This window comes from Cygnus atratus, chromosome 14, assembly GCF_013377495.2.
Source record: "Cygnus atratus isolate AKBS03 ecotype Queensland, Australia chromosome 14, CAtr_DNAZoo_HiC_assembly, whole genome shotgun sequence".
In the NCBI taxonomy this organism is placed as follows: Eukaryota; Metazoa; Chordata; class Aves; order Anseriformes; family Anatidae; genus Cygnus; species Cygnus atratus.
The window spans coordinates 1,629,527-1,649,575 of record NC_066375.1 but is presented as its reverse complement, the minus strand read 5'-3'; the positions used below and the strand labels follow the sequence as shown (position 1 = coordinate 1,649,575).

Sequence of the window (20,049 nt, the reverse complement as noted above, 5' to 3'; positions counted from 1 at the left end):
AGGAAACACAAAGCCTCAGTGGCTGATGGCGAAATTTCCCATGCTTTTCATCGGCGTACTGAAGAATTTATGGAAGTAAAAACCTTAGAAATCTGGCATAAGGAAAGCCTTGAATGTTCTGAACCCATCAAGAAAGAAAAGCAGATGAGAGAGTGAACGCTCGGTGAGCTCTGTGAGCCTGGGTGTACCTGGAGGCGCTGGGAGCTGCACAGGATGAAACCCTGTGGGAGCCACATTCCACGAGAGAACCAGAAGGCAGATTCCTCTGTCACTTTTATCTCCGTTTTTTAATCAAAATTTTATTCCAGTGGACCTTCTCCAAGCAGCTCGATTCCCCCACGACTGCTATGAATAGGCCGGGCCAAGGCTTTGTCTGGGATGTGCTGGCACCGTTCCACTGAAGTTAATGGAGCTGCCCTGATTTACAGCCAGAAGTTGGCTCTGACTTTCCGCAGCTATGCATAGAATTTATATAACAGTTGTGCTGCGGTTTTACGTGCATCAGTGACAGAGCTCTCGTGATTTGCTACAGCAGTGTTTCCTAAGAACCTTTCCCCCTCGTTATTTCCAGCTACCTCTGCTTGCAATTTACAGCGAGCGCAGCAACAAAGAGTGGAATTTGTGTCTCAGGGTTTTATGACAATACCAGAAATAACAGGAAACTATTTCTGTACCTTAGAAGCTGAAGGTGTGACCACCTGGCTTGGAAAAAGCAGCAGGAAGCGCCGAGTCGTGCCTGCAGCAGGACGCAGGAGGAGATGGCAGCTCACAGCACGTTCCCTCCTCCCTGGCAGCCGCTCGTCTGAGCTACCTGCAGCCTTTCCTCCTGGACAGCAGAGAAGTGCCAGATAGGCCAGAGAACTTTCTTCTCCACTCTGGTGCCCTCTGCTCCCATTCTTGCCATGGCTCTGATCTTGCGTGTCTGCTCAGTCTACGTACAAGTCGGCAATGTCACATCCTTGAAGCGACAGAAATAATAAGGACTGACGTGATGCACTGAGCTCCAGAAGTCTCCACTAAAACTTAAACAACACGATAATGAAACACATCTTAGGGAAAACCTACCATCCTACTCGTCATTCCTATTTGGAAAGATGTTTCCTGAGCTCTGGAAGCAAAAAGTCAAACAATGATGTTATTGTTCTCCTCAGCTGGTAGGTGGTAGAGCACCCTCATGGACCACACTGCTTCTGGGTCTTAGAAGTGCCCTGGCAAGCCTGTAACACAGAGCGAACATTCCTGACAAGCTCTCAGTATTTTCATTGTAAACCTCCAAAAGCAAAAAGAAAAACGTAGAATTAAAGGTGTGTCAGAACAAAGGGCATATAACAAAAGACACAGAACAAAGGAAGATGAAGGAAGGTGTGCTGTGTCATCCCAGACGCCCAAGGAAAGTAACAAAGCCCCTAACAGCTATTAAGATCCAAACAAAGGTGCTTTTTTTGTTTTGGCTTGGCTTTTGTTTTGTTTTCAAAAGGCTTGACTTCCATCCCTTTATTTATTGTATTTACCGCAGTTCTGCCCAGGAGCCTGTACACGGAGCACAGCCCTCTATGCAAAGCAGCCTGCAAATACAGAACATGAAGTCGTTGCTCTGTAGATTTGACAAGGAGATGAGGCGAACAAAAGCACGGAAGAGAATCGGGACCTCAACAGGGAAGGCAATCGGCTACTGCTGCACAGCAGGCCGGGGGCTGAGGCCAAACAAAACCCGGGGGGTGCTGTGGGCACTAGGCTGGGCACTCTCTGGGCCAAGATAATGATGTCTGATGTACCAAAACAAGATACGTTCCAAGTTTTTACCGTGATAATAGTAGGAAAAAATACTATTGTCACAGCCACGTTCATTTGTTCACTTCCAATAAAGTTTACTAAGGCAATTTCCGTAAAACTGCCCTTTTTAGACAAATGGTTCCGTGGAAATAAAGGCAAGAGCCCCACAGCTATTAACCTGTATCAAACTACAACATGCAACTGTTCTCTGAAGAACAAAACAGACAAGTGTGTGAAACGCAAAGCGAGCTCTGCGACCAACCTGCCGATATTATGTCATGTTCATGTTTGTGAATGACCCGCTGCTTATCAAAGGGCAAACACTTCGTGTAAATATTAGCCCAAATTCTTCAGATTCCAATCACTTGCACAGACTGCAGCACCTGATCCGTCCGTTTCACGGGCCGCGAGATGTAACTGCTACCAAAACACATCCGTGGTACCCTTGCTTCAGCAGGCAGCTCCCCGGCCATCCCGGGGGGCACCAGGGTGCTGCTCTGCAGCTGCACTCACGGTTCCCACATCGCCACCCCGGGCAGAAATCCACGCTCACGCACGACACGGGTGACCCACGCAGTCCCAGTGCCCATCTCTCTTCTCTCCAGACACGCCGCATCTTAGCGAGAATCGGTCCTTTGGCCGCACTGTGAAACTTGCGGAAATTCCAGACCAAGGTCTGAAGTCTTCAAATTCCACCGCTTTCACATGATAAAGGGTGAGGGAAGGAGAAGGACACCACATCCAGGGAAGCGTGTCTGTACGGTTGTCCCCGTGCCAGCATCTCTGAAAGTCACTCTCAGCTTTATCGCCCTTCTTTTTCTAATTTGTAAACTAGAACTTTCGACTTTAGGTCTCAAACTTGTCTTACAGGAGAGCAACATAAGAGAAAACAGCAGATGGCACCCCCTTTGGATGACTGGAAAATACACCTTTGCTAACTTGTATTTTTCTTCAAAGATGTCTGAAGTCTCTAAAAAACGGATTCCTGATTTAGTGCAGTTTCCACGACCGTGCAGGTAGCTGCCTAACAGCCGCCAGGGATGCCGTATATCAAAACCCACAGACAAACTTGCAGGGTTGGCTCATACGGGCCCAGTGGGAAACTTCCTGCTACTGGGAGCCAAAGAAAGTCAAAGTGTCAGACGTTATTGAGACAGAGCCTAAGTGGGATTTAGAGGAGGTTTATGACTCATGTGCACATTAATAAATTTCACCACAGTTTGAGAAACGTAAACATTTCAAGTGAAATCACAGACACAGACCTCTGGCTTTCTGGAGCAATGAAAACGTCCCGAGCAATTTCAAGGAAGATGAAAATAATAACGCGTTTCAAGATCCCTTCATTGCGTGTGAATAAATCTTCCTAAACGCCCTCACCCAGCTCTGCCTCGCTCTCCGCGGAAGGACCGGTCTCCTACCGATGGGCACGGAAACTCTGCCTGGCCTCGAGCCGGTCGGTCACACACCTTCCCTGCAGACATCTCCTGCAAGGTGAGGGCACCTCGCTGCCGACACATCTGTCCTCTGAGTAACACGACTGCTCGGCTGAAAAAAGACTGCAGCCCAAATAAAATTATCTTGGACCTGGGAGCCACGGCCCCATCTCTGACCAAGGATTTAATGAGGAAGGTCAGGTTTAGCAATCCTTCACAGCCCGGGCAGAGAGACCTCGTCTGAGCGCCCAGCAGAGCCTGACCTTCTCATTAGAGCAGGCACCCCCGCATACTTCCCCATTGTCCTCAAATCCACTTTCTTTACTCAGCCTCAAAAATGTCTCCTGGCTTCCATCGTCATCACTCCCTAATCTACTAAACACCAAACACCTTCTTTGTTTCTGCATCGGAAAGCACTTCACAAAAAACAGCTTTTGTCAGAAATCGCTGCTTCAGCCCAAACACGTGAGTGTCTTTCCAATCTTTCCCATTCCATCCTTTCTTCTTTCACTACAATTTTCCTTTTTTTTTCTTATTGCTTGATTGAGCTCATTTAATCCCACAAGTTTATCATCCAAGAACAGACTCAAAATATTCAAGAGCATCAAAGAACTAGAGACTCTAATGAGCTCAAAGTTTAAGAGAAAAAAATCTAATGATTCTGTTGATTTTTGTACACGTGCAAGCTCATTACGGATTAGGTTATTAACATCCTAGGAAACACAAAAGAGAATTCAAACTGAATACGGAGCTCTCACACCCCTCACACACACTCCCAATACGTCTAAGACAACCAAGAGCAGAAAACCACATTTTCGGCAAAGGGTCAGCGGCCTCGGCGACACGGAGCTGAACGGCCCTGAGGCCAGGTGAGTTTGTTCTCAGCCTGCCCGAGGCACTTTCCTCCTTGTGTGGCAGAGTTTATTCTGCAGATGCAGTCATACACCGTCACTGCTGTGCTACCTTGTGCCTCACCACAAAACTGTTACGAAGTCCTGCTCTGGGAAGGGAACCCAGCATCTTGCCTCCTAAGCACTTCTGCTACCCACAAATGAATTTCTGTGGGAACTTGCTGGCCTCAGTAAAGCACGCAGCTGTCCCATTCTTTCGTAGCACACTGCCAGTATGAAATATAATTAGCCAACAGTATTAGCACTTCCATTTTCTTGTATACAAATTTCATATGATGAATTAATTTGATTTTTAAAAAAGATTAGCTTTTAAACTCTCTTATTTTGACATAAGAAACTGAAACTATTCCTTTCCAGAAGATGCCTGTGCTCAGTCTCCTTTATCCAGACGTCAGCCATAATTGTGCCTGCCGCTGGGCTGAGGGAGACCGAAATGTATTATCCAGTTACTACAGAGCATTCCATCGGAATAAAAGAAAAACACAAAGCATATAAGGGAAACATAGCATAGCAGACCGGCCCATTCCTTTGGCAAGCATTTTGCATTCAAGTATTTTCCCATATCTTTCATTTGGACAAAATTCGCAAGCATTTACTCTTAGTCACACTAAACACTGTTATCGCTGGTTTCCATAACAAACCATGAGAAACCATTAGGAGCTGAAGCTGATCTGGGAATACCTGCCAGTTATATTAGCACAGGTTTGATGGCGGAACGCAAGTTACTCGCGATCCCAGGCAGAAATTAAATGCTCGCTTACCTTTGCGAACAGTTTTCAGACAGATGCCGCAAAATTGACAGGAGGTGATTAGGAAAGGGATTGGGGAAAGCACATATTGAGCTCACTCTGGGAAAAAAGGCAATGCTCAGAGCATTTAACACAGACCCAGACGTCCTTTATTCGGCAAACACGCAGAACGTGCGTTCCCGAGGAGCGAGCAGCACCCCGTGAAAGCCTCACCTCTTTCACTCCGGGATGCGCAGGCTGAGCCCTGGTGCTCAGGAGGCTGTGTGTAAACACACGGCCCCGAGGCTGCTCTGGAGCCCAGGTTCAACATCGCAAAGCATGGTTTTAATATTTTCCAGGACATTTCTTGCTTCTTCATCCGTTTCCCTGCTGACTGCTACAGGAAAGATGCCTTTGGATGGGAGCTGACGGACTTAGGCAGCAGATGCTGCTCAGGAAGCAACCCGAGACCTGAGTTAGTCCTTGGCAGGGAACAAGGATCCACAGAAAGCACGGCACTTCCACACACTGCCTTCCAACATCACCCTTCTTCCCCTGCCACCTCCCACAGGCTGGTGGGTCTCAAATCGCCCTCCTCGCACACAGCCAGCAGCTCTGCCAGCCCCCGTACCCCGGGGTCCGTGCTCTGTGCCCCGCTCTGCAGAGAGCCCTGCCCGCTGCTGCCGGGATGCCCACAGACACCCCTGGCCGTGGGCACGGCCAGGTGCATCTGGCAGCGCTCAAACCACGTACAGACATCGTACAAACGCTGCACTAAGCTGGGTCCTTGGATCTGCATCCCCCAGCTGCTCCGGGACACGCTGCCGTGGGCACTGTCCGGATGAAAGGACATCTGCTTGTGCAGAGAGCCCGGGGACAGCAAGCCAGCACAACAGACGCCCTGGGGCCCTCCAAGGTCTGCAGTCTGCGTTTCGCAGAACCTCTCTCCCTCCCCAAACACACGCACTTATCTGTAGATTAAGAAGCAATTAATCAATTAACTTGCAGAGTGCCAAAGAGGCGATTTCCCCAGTCACTTACCTGGCCGCCACGTGGCCGGGACGCCTCAGAGGCAGCAGGCAGCCCCGGGCACATCACAGGCTCCAAAGCCACGTCCACGCACGATTCCCCTGCCTCGCCTGTGGAAATCGCCCTTTGGTTTATTACATTCCGTCGTGCAGAGTGTTACAGCCACGGTGGAAAAGAAAGAACAGCAAACAGCAGGCACGGCTATTTCATTATCTCACCGGTCAATTATTAACGGCAGCGCTTGTTCTGCCCGAGCCTTTTGGGCCGTGGCCGCGGCTCCCACGTGGGCAGAGCCAAAAAATTCCACGCAGAGGCTGCCGAGGCCGCAGCAGGCAGAGCCCTCGCCCTCCCGGAGCCAGCGCTGCTCCGTCTGCCCCTGGGATGTCACTGCCAGAGCGGGCTCCTGCTGTCCCCAGCCCAGTTTGTCACCCGGCCCAGAGCCCTTCCCTGGGGACCGCGCTCCCGGGCTCGGCTCCGCGGCAGCCGAGGAGTGCCACGAGACAAGGGCCAATTAGTCCCGCTGGAAGCAGGGAGATTGAATTTTCTTAAAGAATTAAGTGCTGCTTTCAGAGGAGCAGAGAAAAAGGGCTGTATGATAAACATCAAGGCAGATCAAGGAAGCACTGAGGCTGTGTTTTATGTGCCGCAGGTTTGGGATTTTTTTTTTTTTTTAAACTTTTATTTTTGAAATGCTTTGTTTGTGAAATGGCACAGAAGGCAGAGACTGAGGCTTTCATCTACTTTGTGTGACTCTGAATCACCTCAAGCCTCTGCAGTAAATTCCTTCCTGCCTCCAAATACATTTGCTGGAGTCTGATACTGTGTTTTATAACATCCTTATCTGGTGAGATGAATTCTGACTAGTTTCCAGCTGGCCTTAAAAAATAAGCTGATTTTATGTCACTATTTTTTCCTCAAACTAAGCTGCCAACTGGCCAGTGTCATCCAGGCAACAACTCTCCCATTTGTTCTTATGTGTAGTCTCCCAGGGAGAAAACGGGAGTTTCTTCCAAGCTTCCTACAAAAAATAATCTACATGCTAGTGGCTAGATTCAGTTTCCAGTTAGCGAGAAGCAGCAAAACGTTCTCCGGCAGGATCCAGATTCAGCCTCCCGCTCCCCTGGGCACAGCAGGACACGGGAGCTGTCGGAACGCAGCTCGCTGCTGGTTTGCTCAGCCCACGTCTGAGAGTTTCTGCAAGCAACAACCTGAGCCCTCTTCTAAATCGCGTACACGAGCGGGCCAGCCCTCAGCCTGACTTACACACACACACAACCCAGCACAGCACCGTGTGTGAGCTGAGCGCAGAGAAGGGCTCCTGCGAGTTACTCAGTAACTAGCTCCACGTTTAGCCACCCCATGTAATAGTGCTCCCACAAAGCCGGGACTCGCTATCTGATGGAGGCAAGTGTTCTGAAACAGGAGGCGAGGGGACCGCTTCAAACGGCCCGAGAAACGAGAAGTAAATGCTGCGCTATGCGTTGCCTGCTTGGGAGGAAAAACACAGAACTGGACAACCCCTCCCAGGTCACCGAGCTCTTGTTGGGGAACAATTGGAGACACCGCTCGTGTTTTGTGCACACGGCAGGGGCTGCGAGCTTCCTTCGGGACAGTAAGTTTTGTGCAGCTCTGTCAGAGATGGCTGGTGGTTAAAGCGCTGCAGACAGAAATCCGAGCTTAGTCCTACGTGGGTAACAGAGGTTCAAATGTACCGCAAGGAAAAGAGAAAATACAGAAAGCCCAAGCCATCATTTTATCATCCCACGCCTTGAAAGCTTAAGGCATTAATTCCTGCATCTCCCAGCATCGTCAGGACAGCAAAACTCAGCAGCTAAGCAATCAACTCTGGAGAGTTTGGTTTAGCTCCTGGATTTGCCACGGATCCTCGCAAGCTCTGGCCCTTGTACCAGGACGAGGTATCCTTAAGGCGTTAGAACGCATTGGGGTCGAGATGGTGTCTGAAACTTTTCCGGACACAGCCCAGAGCCCACACTCCCTCTCCCGATCACTCTGGACAAGAGCTTCACAGACATCAAAGATATACCAAGTTCGAACACCCTTAAAAGAAACGCACCGCCAGGCATCCCTCACATGTAAAGTGGGCACAAACACCACTTGTTGCCACACTGCTGCGAGGATAAATCCATTACAAACTGAGAGGCTCCCAGGAACAAACGCAGTTTTCCTCTTAACCCGGCAGTGCTGAACGGCTCCGCGTGGCGGGGCGTCAGCAATAGTTCAGAGCAACTCAGCTGAAACCTCACAAACCAGAGCAAAGCCTCAGCGAAATGGCCCTGGTGGCACAGTACCGCAGGGCCCCAGCCCCTAAACCAGCATAAGTTTTACCGGTAACTTAAAATACTGCACGGCATCATGCCTACAATAACAGCATACACTAATCGTGAAAGTATTTCAAAATATAAATCGCATGCCTCCAAATGCTCCTCCTAAATCATAAACCAGTTACCTGGCAAAGAAGTCAGTAAGTTATACACACAGGCTGGGGCTCCTTCAAGGCCCCGGCTGTCACAGTAAGGCTACATTCTGCAAGTATCAACAACTAAACCTTCTCACTGCCTTCGCATGGAGCGCTGCAGATTTGGGCTGAATAATTGCCCTTTGCTCTGTCCTCAAATGCAGTCGCTGCTGGGGCAGAGCGGTGTGGCCGCTTAGCACGGGAAGCAAGAAGGTGCTCCGGAGAGCCGAGGGCTGACCACAGCCCTGCTCAGCATCAGTGCAGCAACATGCCTAAAGAGGACTGAGCGATTTGCAAAGGAGAGACCCCAAAAAGAGAGAACTTCCAGCTGCTCCCACCGATTAAAAACATTGCAGTGCATCAGGAACAAGTGAAACCTCGCTCGTACCTGGCTCAGCCACCAGCATACCGGCTGTTCAGTCATCACCACTGGTGATGGTGTTGGGAAGCGAAACCCAAAGGGGGGAGCAGTGCAAACACAGCACGCCCACCCATGGGACCCTCTGATCGCTCAGCGGGCGATTACCTTGCGATGTTATTTTCATTACTTGGCATCAGCGCGGATACAGATGGCTGCTCAGGGCTACTGGCTTCAACAACTAGGTCAATGGTGGCAAAGATAGAAAGGAAAAACAGAAATCCTGGGTTTTATCCACCCATACCATGCAAATAACAGCAGCCTAACAGACAAAACAGTATCCCTGAGAGCCCTCATCACCCCCAGACTTCACAGACGCAGCTGCATTACCGAGTAACCAGACTGGTTAGCGGGGCAGAAGACTGGGACAGGGTTGTTATAGACAAACGCTCATTATTTTTTACCACAACACAATAATTCCTATGGGAGTTAATCCTTCTGCATGATATTACAGCAAACATAATCGATAGTTTTCCAGCATTTCCTAATATGTAGTTAATTTTTTTGGTAGCAGTTTATAGATAAAATGCAATACGAAGCCAATACCACTATTTTAAGTCCCAAAGATGTGCCCTGGATCAAAGGCAGACATCCCTGTGTTCCTTCAGGCCCTGATTTTATAGAAAATGCTCTGCAGCCAAAGTAACTTACAGAAGCTTCCTCTGCTCCTGCTCCTGCTAAGGCTGGTTTCCCCCTTTGCAGCAACAGAGGCGGTTGCAGCGCATGGAGCTTCTGCCGTAGTGTCAAGCAGAAACAAGCAGCTGTGCTCTGGGGAAAAAGCAAGCGCAGATGCCAAGAATTACCTTAAATCAGTACTGCTGCCAAATGCTTTGCATTGGGAAAGCACAGCCATGCTTATAGTCACATAATCCTCCACTAGGATTTTTGACCAAGTCAGGTTACAGGATTTGTCCCTGGTGAAATATATATTATAATTGTGGATCTTTAGGTTAGAACAATCAAATCATACTTGAAAGCATCCTCAGAAAAAATAAAATGATATTAAGCTGAACACGTTTCCCAACTGAAACTCTGCTCTAAGCACATTTAGATGCTATACGGCTGGTGACCGAACTCCCTGAACCCAGGGAAGAGTCTTTAGCGAACACCATACACTGTATCAGACACAACGGGGACGCTTCAGCGTCTTAAGCAACGGGCTGCACCAGCCTGGGTGAACATGCAATGGTTTCAGTTTTACTGTTCAATCTGGTTTCTCGAACCAGCTGAACCTCATTTAGCATGGCTCACAGGTTACCGGTGATCCCTGGGCCACAGGCTGGAAACTCTTCAAATGGTTTAAGTGCAAAAGTTGCTGAGGTAAATGCTGTGCAGGCTAGCAGCTCTCCGTTAGCAAAGGCTGGATTTAAGAAGCTGGGATTTAACATCCCCCGAAGAAAAACACATTAAGTTTGCCAGTACATTTACGACTTCCTCCTAATGTCTAAACCTCATTTTGTGTATGCTGATACTAAACATAGTAACGTCTATTGATTAATTTGTATACATTTCAAAAGAGCTCTATTTTTGTTTTACCTTAGTGTTATTAATGCCACTGTGCCCTGTACAAATACCGTAACAGATTTATTTGTGCAGTGAAGCACCGCTCTTGATAACGAGTCTCTTGCGAGACAGAAACCCATCCCACGACGGTTCGTGCTCTGAGCACCCTGCCAAGGAGCTCCCTCCCACACAAACGGGACTCTGGGTGCTCAGGCCTGGCCCTCTGACCTGCGACCACCTGTACCAGAGGGTGTACCCTCGGTGGAAGGCTATCAAAGATACGAACGTGCATCCGACACACAGCCAGGAAACACAGACTTAATGCAAATCCACTTTGGGTCTGATATTGACTCCGATCATCACCGGCAAAATGCTTTCTGAACTCCACGGATTGCAATTCTTTATACTGGCTAAGGGAAAGGGCGTTCAGAAAAGATATGGGACATTTTGTTCAAGAAGTGTCTCACTGGTCAGAAGCTCTGTGCTTTATTTTTTCACAGGTAATTACTGAAGTTGAATTTGGATGCAATTCCATTTTGATGGAATTGCACTTGTAACTAAGCATGAGGGAGTAGTGCAGGATGATAATAAACAATTCTCAAGCGATTGTGATCCATTTGTTTATCTTTCAGGCATTGCAGAATGTGAGAGGAGTAAATAGAGAGGGATATTACGGGTCCCCTGGGCCAAGGGTCCCGCAGAAGAGCAGAAATACCAGCTGCTGCCTGCTTTTGTCATCAGGTATGTGCTCCTCTCTCTGCACTAAGGAAAATAAATAAATAAGGAGGAATTCTGGGGGGCTGTTGATACAGTTTCACGGCGGAGGCAGAGGCAGGCTCTCTGCTTTCTCTCACAACACTCAAGTACAATGGTGTCTTTGTTACGGGGAGGCTAAATAAATAATGTAGCCATCAGATGTCATAAAGAAAAGGAGCATTACATGACTAAGCTCGGGGCAGCTTTGCCACTCTCCCATGTAACAAACGCACGGCTAAGGCACCACGGACTCTGCCGGCAGTTTAATCCAGCAGCTTGCATTTTTTTAAGGGAAAAATTGCAGAGGGTCAACAGAGACGCAGAACACGAAGGTCCGGGACATTAAGTACAGTTCAGTTCAGGATAATGACTGGTAACAGGTATTTCTTTCCCACATGCTTTCATTTACTGCGTTGGAGCTTATGAATGCATAAAACCAGCAGGATCCGAACTAACGCCTCTTGAACAGAGCTTTTAAAGAAAGCTGTCTGTCTTGCAAAGCAACCTGAGCACATAGTTTCAGAAGTAAAAGCAGTATTATTCTAATAATCAAACTCAAAGAAGAGTTTCAGAGGTCTCCAAACAAACCTGGTTCATTAATCTTTTGACTGCCCACATACCTTCCTATTTGGTAAGGACTCATTTGGCCAGCGGTCTGGAAACGCCGGTTAATCATTTAAATTTTGTAGGCTCCCTCAACTTCAGAAGACATGGGGATGACAGAATGATGTACAAATCCATTTTAAATCTCAGATTTATATTTTAGGAAGCGTGCATTTACTTTTCCACTCAACACTTTTTACTAACAAGGACCTTATTCTGCAAGCTATGCACAATGCAAATTTCACAACTTTTTGGGGAGTTTTCAGTATGGAAAAAAAAAAAAGAGAAAAAGAGGAACAAGTTTCAAGATGTCTTTCATATGGTAAAGTTATAAGGAGTTACTAACAGGAATGCAAGAAGCACAGAAAGTGTCTGCTCTGGAAATTCCTACAAGCTGATATACAAGAAGATACAACTGATTTCTGCTTTTTAAATCTCATTTCATATATTAAAGGAGCAATTTTCCTAGCTACCCAGCACAACATTCTACTAGTCTTCATCTAATGACTGACAATCCACTAAAAAACCCCACTAACCAGAAATGGGTTTATTTTTCATTTGATATGAACAAATCCCTCTTATTTTCGCAGTCTCTTTAATATAATTTATGCAAAGTTACTTGCAATATGTATAAGTATACACAGAGGTGTTTTGAACTCAACACTTCTCAGATGCAGAGCCAAAGAAAGCTATTCAATGGACAGATTTGAGGCTACACAGTGATTTACCCACATTCCTGCAGTCAATTACTGGCAGAAGTGGGAAGAGGATAAATCTTCTATTTTCCAGTCGCCTGCTCTATTCACTAGACCACATTTCCTGCGTTGGATAATCGTGCTACACGCAGGCTTTGTGGGTGCATTTCCAAGGGTCAGCTCAGGTTATGGTCTCAGGTCCTTAAGCCCCAGAGACCTAAGGTTACATGTGCAAGCTCATTTTCCCTTACCATGCAAGAATAGGCTCGCCTGACCCTACTGAAGTGCCACCTCAGACACCTTTGACTCAGATACCTTAGAAATACCACAGAAGCAATTTTAAAGCCCGTGGCACTTACCATGTGCCTTACTGTGGATTTAAGCGTCCCCTTACAGGTATTGGTAGCAGGACATCCACACGTCCTCTTCATGCTAGTGCTTGAGATCTGCCGTGTGGAAAACGAGAGCAGCTGGTGCGAGAGGAAGGGCAGGGAGGGACAGACACGACACGGAGTCATTGTCACCCCTCTAACTCTAAGCTCGATTACGGTTCTGCATCCGTCTGCTTTGTGGGACTGCTCGGCCTTCGCTGGAAACCACCACATGGCAGAAGCAGTAGCTGAGCTTCCGGAGGAACAGACGCTGCTTATGGAAAGCCATACTCTACAGTTAAAGCAACTTATCTCAGCCAAGGTTTGCAGGGAATTCCCATGAGATTGCAACTGGAAGCTCCAACTTCCACAGCAGCGGAAGTGTCAGAGACGTGAGCCTTGTCATCCTGATCTGATGGGAGCATCTTTCTGGAGTTGTCCTGATACAGTTTCACTTGGACAAGTAAATCAGCTCAGTAAAAAAAATGTTTCAATTTATAGCAAAATAAGTTTAAAAAATAAAAGTACATATTTTTGTTTTGTGCCAAATAAAATGTTCCATTCCACCCCAAATGAAAAATTTCATTTTGAGGTATTGGGAGTATGCAAAACCAACAGAGAACTGCCAATGTGTCAACCTTATCAGTGGCGTAACTGAGCAGTGCGTAGCCCAGCGAGGGCTGCAAAATGCACCTGAAGGCAGGGGACTTCCCTGGGCAGTTAGCTCCTCCTGAGGTCTCCTGGCAGCGCTGGAGGCACCTAAAGCCGCAGAGGCCTGAGGACGGCGCTCGTACCCCTACGGGTCCTGCAGTTAAGTTGCCTTAGATCAACTTCTACAAAGTCTTCAGCAGCAGGGATGGGTGAAGGGACGGGGGCGGGGGAGGCATGGACAGGTGCAAACTGAACACTTGCCACAAGCAGACAGACCATGGTATGCCTGGATTAGACAAAAACACAAGTAGTATGTGCTCATCTGATCTCAGGCTGGAAGGGCCTTGAATGTATAAATCCCTCAGCAATGTGGAATATGCACCTGTTGCTGTTGTGGGGAATCAGAGCAGACGACCTCCTTTCAGACCCAATGGAACGGGCATTCCTGGCACAAGCCAAGCTGCTACGGATTGAAATTCTCCATCAGCCTTTGAGGTGGCAGGGAATATCAGCAATCTGAGATCCTGGGGCATCACATCGCTGCTGTTCTGAATGTGCCAAAGCAGGGTGGGCGCCACATTCGAGACTTGCACAAATCTCCTAAATCGGAAACCACTGGTACTGGAAACATTTCCTTACAAGGCTTGGTTGTGTGAAGAACTGAGCAGGGCAGTTTGGAAAACTCAGACGCTGGTCATTTCTCAGGACAGTTTTGATAATGTCGGTAATATACAGGAAGCATTAAATCGCTAATGCTTGGTTTTCTGCAATATCTGTTATGAAGCGGAGTCATTCTTCAGTCTTCAACAAACAGCCTTGTATAAATGCCTTGTGATATTTTAGATGCCAGAACATTCAGCTTTAGCAACAAATATCTAATGTGATGGGATTATTTCAAATACAGAACAGTAGAAATCCAGAGATTAATGGTGACTGTTCACAGAAGTACAACAAATTGTCAGGTCACGCCCTTACATTTTGTGGGCTCCAAGATTATTACAAAACTCAGCTCAAACTGTATGATTGCTATCTAAACCACTTGTTTTACAACACCTGGAAAGTTTGTTGGCAATTTTAAAGTAAACATTTATTTGTACTTGCATATTAGTAGCTTTTTCTTCCCAGAAAAAAAAAAAAGACCCAAAAAAGCTGATTCATATTTTTTAGCATACAAATTAATTAACATGAAACATTTGCTTCAAAACAGGATTGAAATTGAAATTGTATTAGATATAGACTCACTGTACAGTACAATACATTATTACTCCTGGACAGATGAGTAGCAAAAAGCTGTTATTTTAAAATTCTGATCATAATCCTGCCCTGCTACTATAACTGGGAGTCTGTACAACAAATGTAGGGACAGGTGCAGGAAAGCCCATGATACAAGAAATAATCTTACATAGTTCCACGCAATGGAATCCTGCAGTGAGAATTAACTCCTAAAGAGGAGAGATGTCATTGTATATTTGGGATGAAAAATAGACAGGTTTGTATATTCTAGAAAGGTCCCATGTATATCAGCATTGCTTCGTGTTTCCTGCTACGGGTAATTAAGACAAATGTTTATCCATTTGACTGGAATATTCCAGCTGGAGATATGTCCACAGGTTTGGGGGTTAGGTTTTTTTCTTAGGGGGTGGAATTGTCAGATGAAGTTTTCCAGCTGTTTAAGACAAGGCTCAGAGTAATATATTGACTTCACAAGGTGAAAAAAAAAAAGCTGATAATCCTTCTTTATGAAGCACTGGATCTTGTGGTTTCGAGTTCAGGCAAAATCTGGCAACAAACAACTGCATCAGATACTTGTTTTGATGTATCTGTGAAATCTAAATACTCTTAATTTGTGAACAAATTTAAATCCCTGAACAATCACTTTGCATAAATTCAGTAGAAATTTGACATATTAAAATTTGCATGCAGGCAACCCACATGCAAACTCGGGCAGCCTGGACTTGTTTTGGCGCAGAGGTCGGCACTCAGAATTAAGAGTGGCAAGGAAGAGCTGTAAGACAGACAGGGAGACGCAGCAAGAGCCAGAAGGAGAACTGGGGCTCTTCAGACAGAGAAGGACAAAATCTGAAAGACCAAGATACAAAATTGAATGTAACTAATAAAAACAAGTATTTAGTTTTCTTGACTCAGCAATGAGGAAACATGTTGCTAAACAGGCTACAGTCTACGTTTAAAGGTCCAAAACTGGTCAGTACTAAAAGGTAATACGCAGTACAAGAACTCAGCCTGGAAAAGGGAAAGCTCAGCTTAGAAAGCTGAGTGCGTTGCAGGTCCTCAAACTGTCAGAGTGTGAAAGACTTTTATCCAGGATGTGTAAAGGCCTGGTTAAAGCAGCCCCAGAACTGTCACTGGGCATCTCAGAAGGCAGAAAAAAATACAAATGAAACGCCTGTTAAAGGAGATGAGCTGGAAAGCTGGTGTGGAGGGGGACAGAGAGAGAAAGTGTCTGGTTGGCTTAACTTGGATTTGACCTCGTCCGTTGTTGACAAGTCTGCATTTTTAATAGTTTTTGTTAATTTACAGTTGCTTATTTACATGGATTATTTACATTAACTCACTTCCACATTTCCATACGTTCATTGTATGAAGACTTTCCAAGTTCAAGCACTTTACATATTGCTGTGCTGCAGTTTGGAAGCATTCGGGTTTGGACCACTTCTTTCATTCCTTACTGCTCTGTAGGCTGAGAGCTGCCAGGGGCAGCACCAGAGGTTCTGGGGGCGAGCAGAAGTTCATTCAGATCCCCAAGCTAATGTAGCCAGCGGCACGGGTCACTTAGCGTCCCGGCACGAGGAGCCAGAAGCACACGTGTCACCTCGCACCCAACACCTCCCTGAACTTAGCTCTCTTCTGGCAGGAAGGCCATGGTCGTATTTATGTAACGATGGATAGCTCTGAGAGCAAGTACAGGCACTCCGTTAATTTGCATGTGAAACAATCATAAATATCTCGTTCTCAGACATATCGTCTACACCCGTGCGTGCACACAGAACAGAAAATGTAAATTCTGTAGCACTCGTGGTGATGCACAGGATGATATCTGGGCATAATTTCCTAATTGCCTGGTTTCCACCCTGGCTTGGTGTGCATTGTACAACCACAGGAACACAAAACCCACCAAGTCAGGAGCAGCATCACCCTCACTGTCGGTGTGCCTGACTTCACTTCCTGGCCGTACTGTCAAACATTCATTCTCTCTCAGCAGTATTCAATGCCAAAACCAACAAACACTTTGACCCATGAAATCATCGCCCTCCTGAGAGTAAAGAATCTTCCAAGTCACCTGAAAACTTGTTTGTCAGACTATGGAATATTTAAATACATTTATTCACATTTCAAAGTGTATGCAGTCTGACACAAAAACATTAACTTCCATTGTAGTTCTTCAAAAAGTTTACTCAAGGCCCTCTGAAGTAAATGGCACCCTGACTTTGATTTCAGTGTTTTGAGTCAGACCTAAATCAGACCCAAAGAAACGGGCAGAAGATACCCAAAAGCAACTCATCTTCTGCATACCCTTGAGATAAATACCTCCCTCTTTTAAAGCAAGCTTACATTTGCCTCTCTTGTCTGAGTGGGCAAAGCAGTCAGCTCCAGAGCCGGCCTCGCGCTGGGCCAGCACTTCCAGTGTCAGCGTGGAAACCTGGCTCTCCTCCGCATACCTGCACAAACGGTGACTGACATCCCAGAGCCAAAAGATGAAGATGCAGGTAACAGGAATTGGAATGTTTTTTTTAAAGACTGAATAAAGTTGACGAGACATCATTGATGTCAGGTTTGAACATATTTCTAACGCAGCTTTTCCTTTGCAAACAACTTCTAAAGAAATTAAAACTCGATTTTAATAACTAAGATTAAGAAAACATCATAAGCAAAGAGGAACTAACTGTGATTAGTTCTTTTTTCCCCTCCTCTTTGCTTTTAGTCATCTGTATAAGAATTATGCATGTGTAAAATTATCTTAAGAGAACAGTCGCAGAACTCCCATTGCACTTGTGTCTGCCCCACCCTGCAATTCCTTTTCAGCCCCCATTTCAACTGGGTTACACCAGCAGCCTCCTGGCAGGCCCTCACGCTGCGCTCAGCCAGCACCAGTTTGCAGCTCCCAGTTGGCCGAGGCCAACTGGAACCAGCCATGAGGGTGACAACGTGGCTCCGAAGCCACAGGTCAAAGGCAGCTGGTTCACTTATGCTTCGGGACTGGCACAGCCAGCCCAGCCATGGCTGGAAGCTCTTGGAGATTCCGGTAGGTTGAGGGCAATCTTCAGACATTTAAGTTACTAAAATCAAAGCATGTGCATTTTTTGGAGACTTATTAATTGGCTAGACTTGGGAAGGTTTTCAGAGGGAACAACAAAAGGCACATCTCTGATGCAAATTCATGCAAAACAAAAATTAGTTCCCTTCTCCAAGGCGTGGGAAATGAACTTGTTCAGGGACGGGTCAGAACTACCGAAAATAGGCAAGACAGCATTTTCTCCCCTAAGCTTGTTCTTAGCAACACTGGATTCATTTTACCCGCATTTTGCCCTAAGTCTCGATGAAGCAAGCGACCGGGGTGCAAATTATCAGACTGTGTCAGAATGAGGAAATGAGCACACCAGCTGCTTGCCCCGCACCCGGCAGGGCAGACCCTCGGGTGGTGGTCGGGCTGGGGGCAGCGTGCCCCAGGGCTGCCCCGTGCCCCAGGGCTGCCCCGTGCCACCCGTGGGCACCCATCCGTGGTTTCCAGCAGCGGGACCCTGGCAGGCCAGCACAGCGCTGCCGGCAGGAATCTGCCCCTCTGCATGTTTGGACTTGCACCTTAGCGCTAAATAGAGCCAAACAGGAGACAGCACCGGAGCGTACAAAGCCCTCTCAGGCAAATTCATAAAAACCTAAATTTGCATTTTCTCTCGCCACTCGTAAATGGCTGGAAAATCTTTTGTGACTCCCCCCCCCACACGCTTGAAAATACTTTTCTCCCTCAGTCACACCTCCCCGCCCCTTTTTAATTCATCTTCGATTTCTGTTTCCGAATGCACGCTGAAATTGTTTTTCAAGTTTTAACTTCAATATTTTCCCATTAATTCTCGAACTCCAGTACATACCATTCGGAGAGGCTTCTCCTTCTCAAAAACATCACCTCGGGAACATTTTTCAGCACAGAGCGCTATGGAGTTGAGCGTGGAATTCCTCAGAATGCTCTCCCCTGAAACACATTCACTCCTACCTGAGGCTGCTTCACTCTCGGCATTAAAGGCTGCTAAGGAGACCTTTCCTTCTGAGAGAAGAATCCTATTAACAGGTCTCCGCACAACAGGAAAAGAAGGGTCCAGGCAATGACTGCCCCCGTGATTTCTGCAGGAAATAATTATGCGGCTCAGGCCTTTAACAGAAAGGTTTAGAAACCTCCTGCTGCAGGCAGCATGCCTAAGGCACACTGTTACGCACCAGCACTCCTCTAGCCCTGTAACCCCGCGTACTGGAACCTATGAAAGGGTTCCTTTTACCACCGAAATAACACCGCGTTAGATAAAATCGTTCTTCAATCCCGTCTGTCCTCGGCAGCCCGCGGGGCACCCTCTGGCACCCCTCTGACACCCGAGGGTCCCCCCCCCGCCGCCACCTACCTGGGGCAGGCTGCTCCCCTGCTGCCCCGCTCATCGCCCCCCGCCGGGCCGCGGGGCCAGCGCCGGGTGCTTCGGGGTCCCGGGGATGGTCCCGGGGGTGGTCCCGGGGGTGGTCCCGGGGGTGGTCCCGGGGGCTCCCGGCCGCGGCCCGAGCCCGGAGGAGCCGCGGAGGAGCCGCAGCCGCGTCCCGGGGCGGGCTGGAGGCGGCGGCGGCCGCCAGGGGCTCCCGTGGCGGGGCAGGGAGGCAGAGCCCCGAGGCCACGCCTGGGAGCGGGGCCGAGCCCCGAGGCCCCCCCGGCACTTGCTCCGGAGCCGAGAGGCGATCCGAGAGCCTCCGGGGAGCCCCTGCTGGCACCCGGCGCCTCCCAGGCTGCCCGGGCAGGGCCAGGGGGGCACCAGGGGCTCCCCGCCTTCAGGTGTTGGCCTCTGAGGTTCCCTTCCCCTGCCGCTTGTACTCGAGAACTTGCCAGGCAGGCAAATATCTCGGGAGAGGTAACTGGCGATAACCGATAATAACACAGAGCCCAGGGTACGTCGAGCTGGACGCGATGGTCTTTGCGTGTCCCTTCCAGCTGAGCTTTCTGTGCGAAGGACTTTGGAGATCCCAGCTGTCCACGCTGAGGCAAGAGGAAGAACGCCAAGTGCAAGATCCCCGTTTCTGAGCATTTTTAGAATTTATTCTGAGTGTTTTTTTTTTCCTTCTCCTTTCTAAAAACAAGGAGGAGGGGAATAACTCCTGCAGTCCCGTCTGCAAGTTTATGAAGAGCAGGAAAAAAAGAAGAGCTCACTCTAGCCACGTATGTTTTTCACAAAAACTTTCTAGACATCTATAGCACCTTAAGTGTACCCGACTACGTCGCGTTGTAGAGTCCCACCTGACAGCAAAGCCAGGCTGTGAGACCCTGACAAACCCAGCAGAGTCACCACCTCACAGCTTCTTCCTTAACAAAGGACGCGTTTTGGGCGGCCGCACAACTTCGTGCGGAGCATGCAGCCGGGGAAGGAGGCATTCAGCTCGCAGGCCAGGTAAACGCCATTCCATCGGCACAAGGCAAAAAGCAAGAACGTGCAGCCA

The 20,049-nt window shown here is 47.8% G+C and overlaps 1 protein-coding gene across 5 annotated transcripts in view; it reads right to left on the bottom strand.

Annotated features, from left to right (window-relative positions):
- The window catches only part of SHROOM1 (shroom family member 1), a 29,928-nt gene extending 10,881 nt beyond the window's left edge, over positions 1–19,047 (bottom strand). For 3 of the 5 annotated variants that reach the window (XM_035560811.2, XM_035560808.2, XM_035560812.2), the window contains exons 1-4: positions 18,975–19,047; positions 18,453–18,702; positions 1,066–1,217; positions 675–958 (exon numbers count right to left, since the gene is read on the bottom strand). The gene's annotated coding sequence lies outside the window, so the exon portion shown is untranslated. Of the gene's footprint in view, positions 1–674; positions 959–1,065; positions 1,218–18,452; positions 18,703–18,974 lie in introns of those variants that run through there. The other 2 variants (XM_035560810.2, XM_035560809.2) reach the window with 2 other exon arrangements.
- Between the last annotated feature and the right edge of the window lie 1,002 nt (positions 19,048–20,049).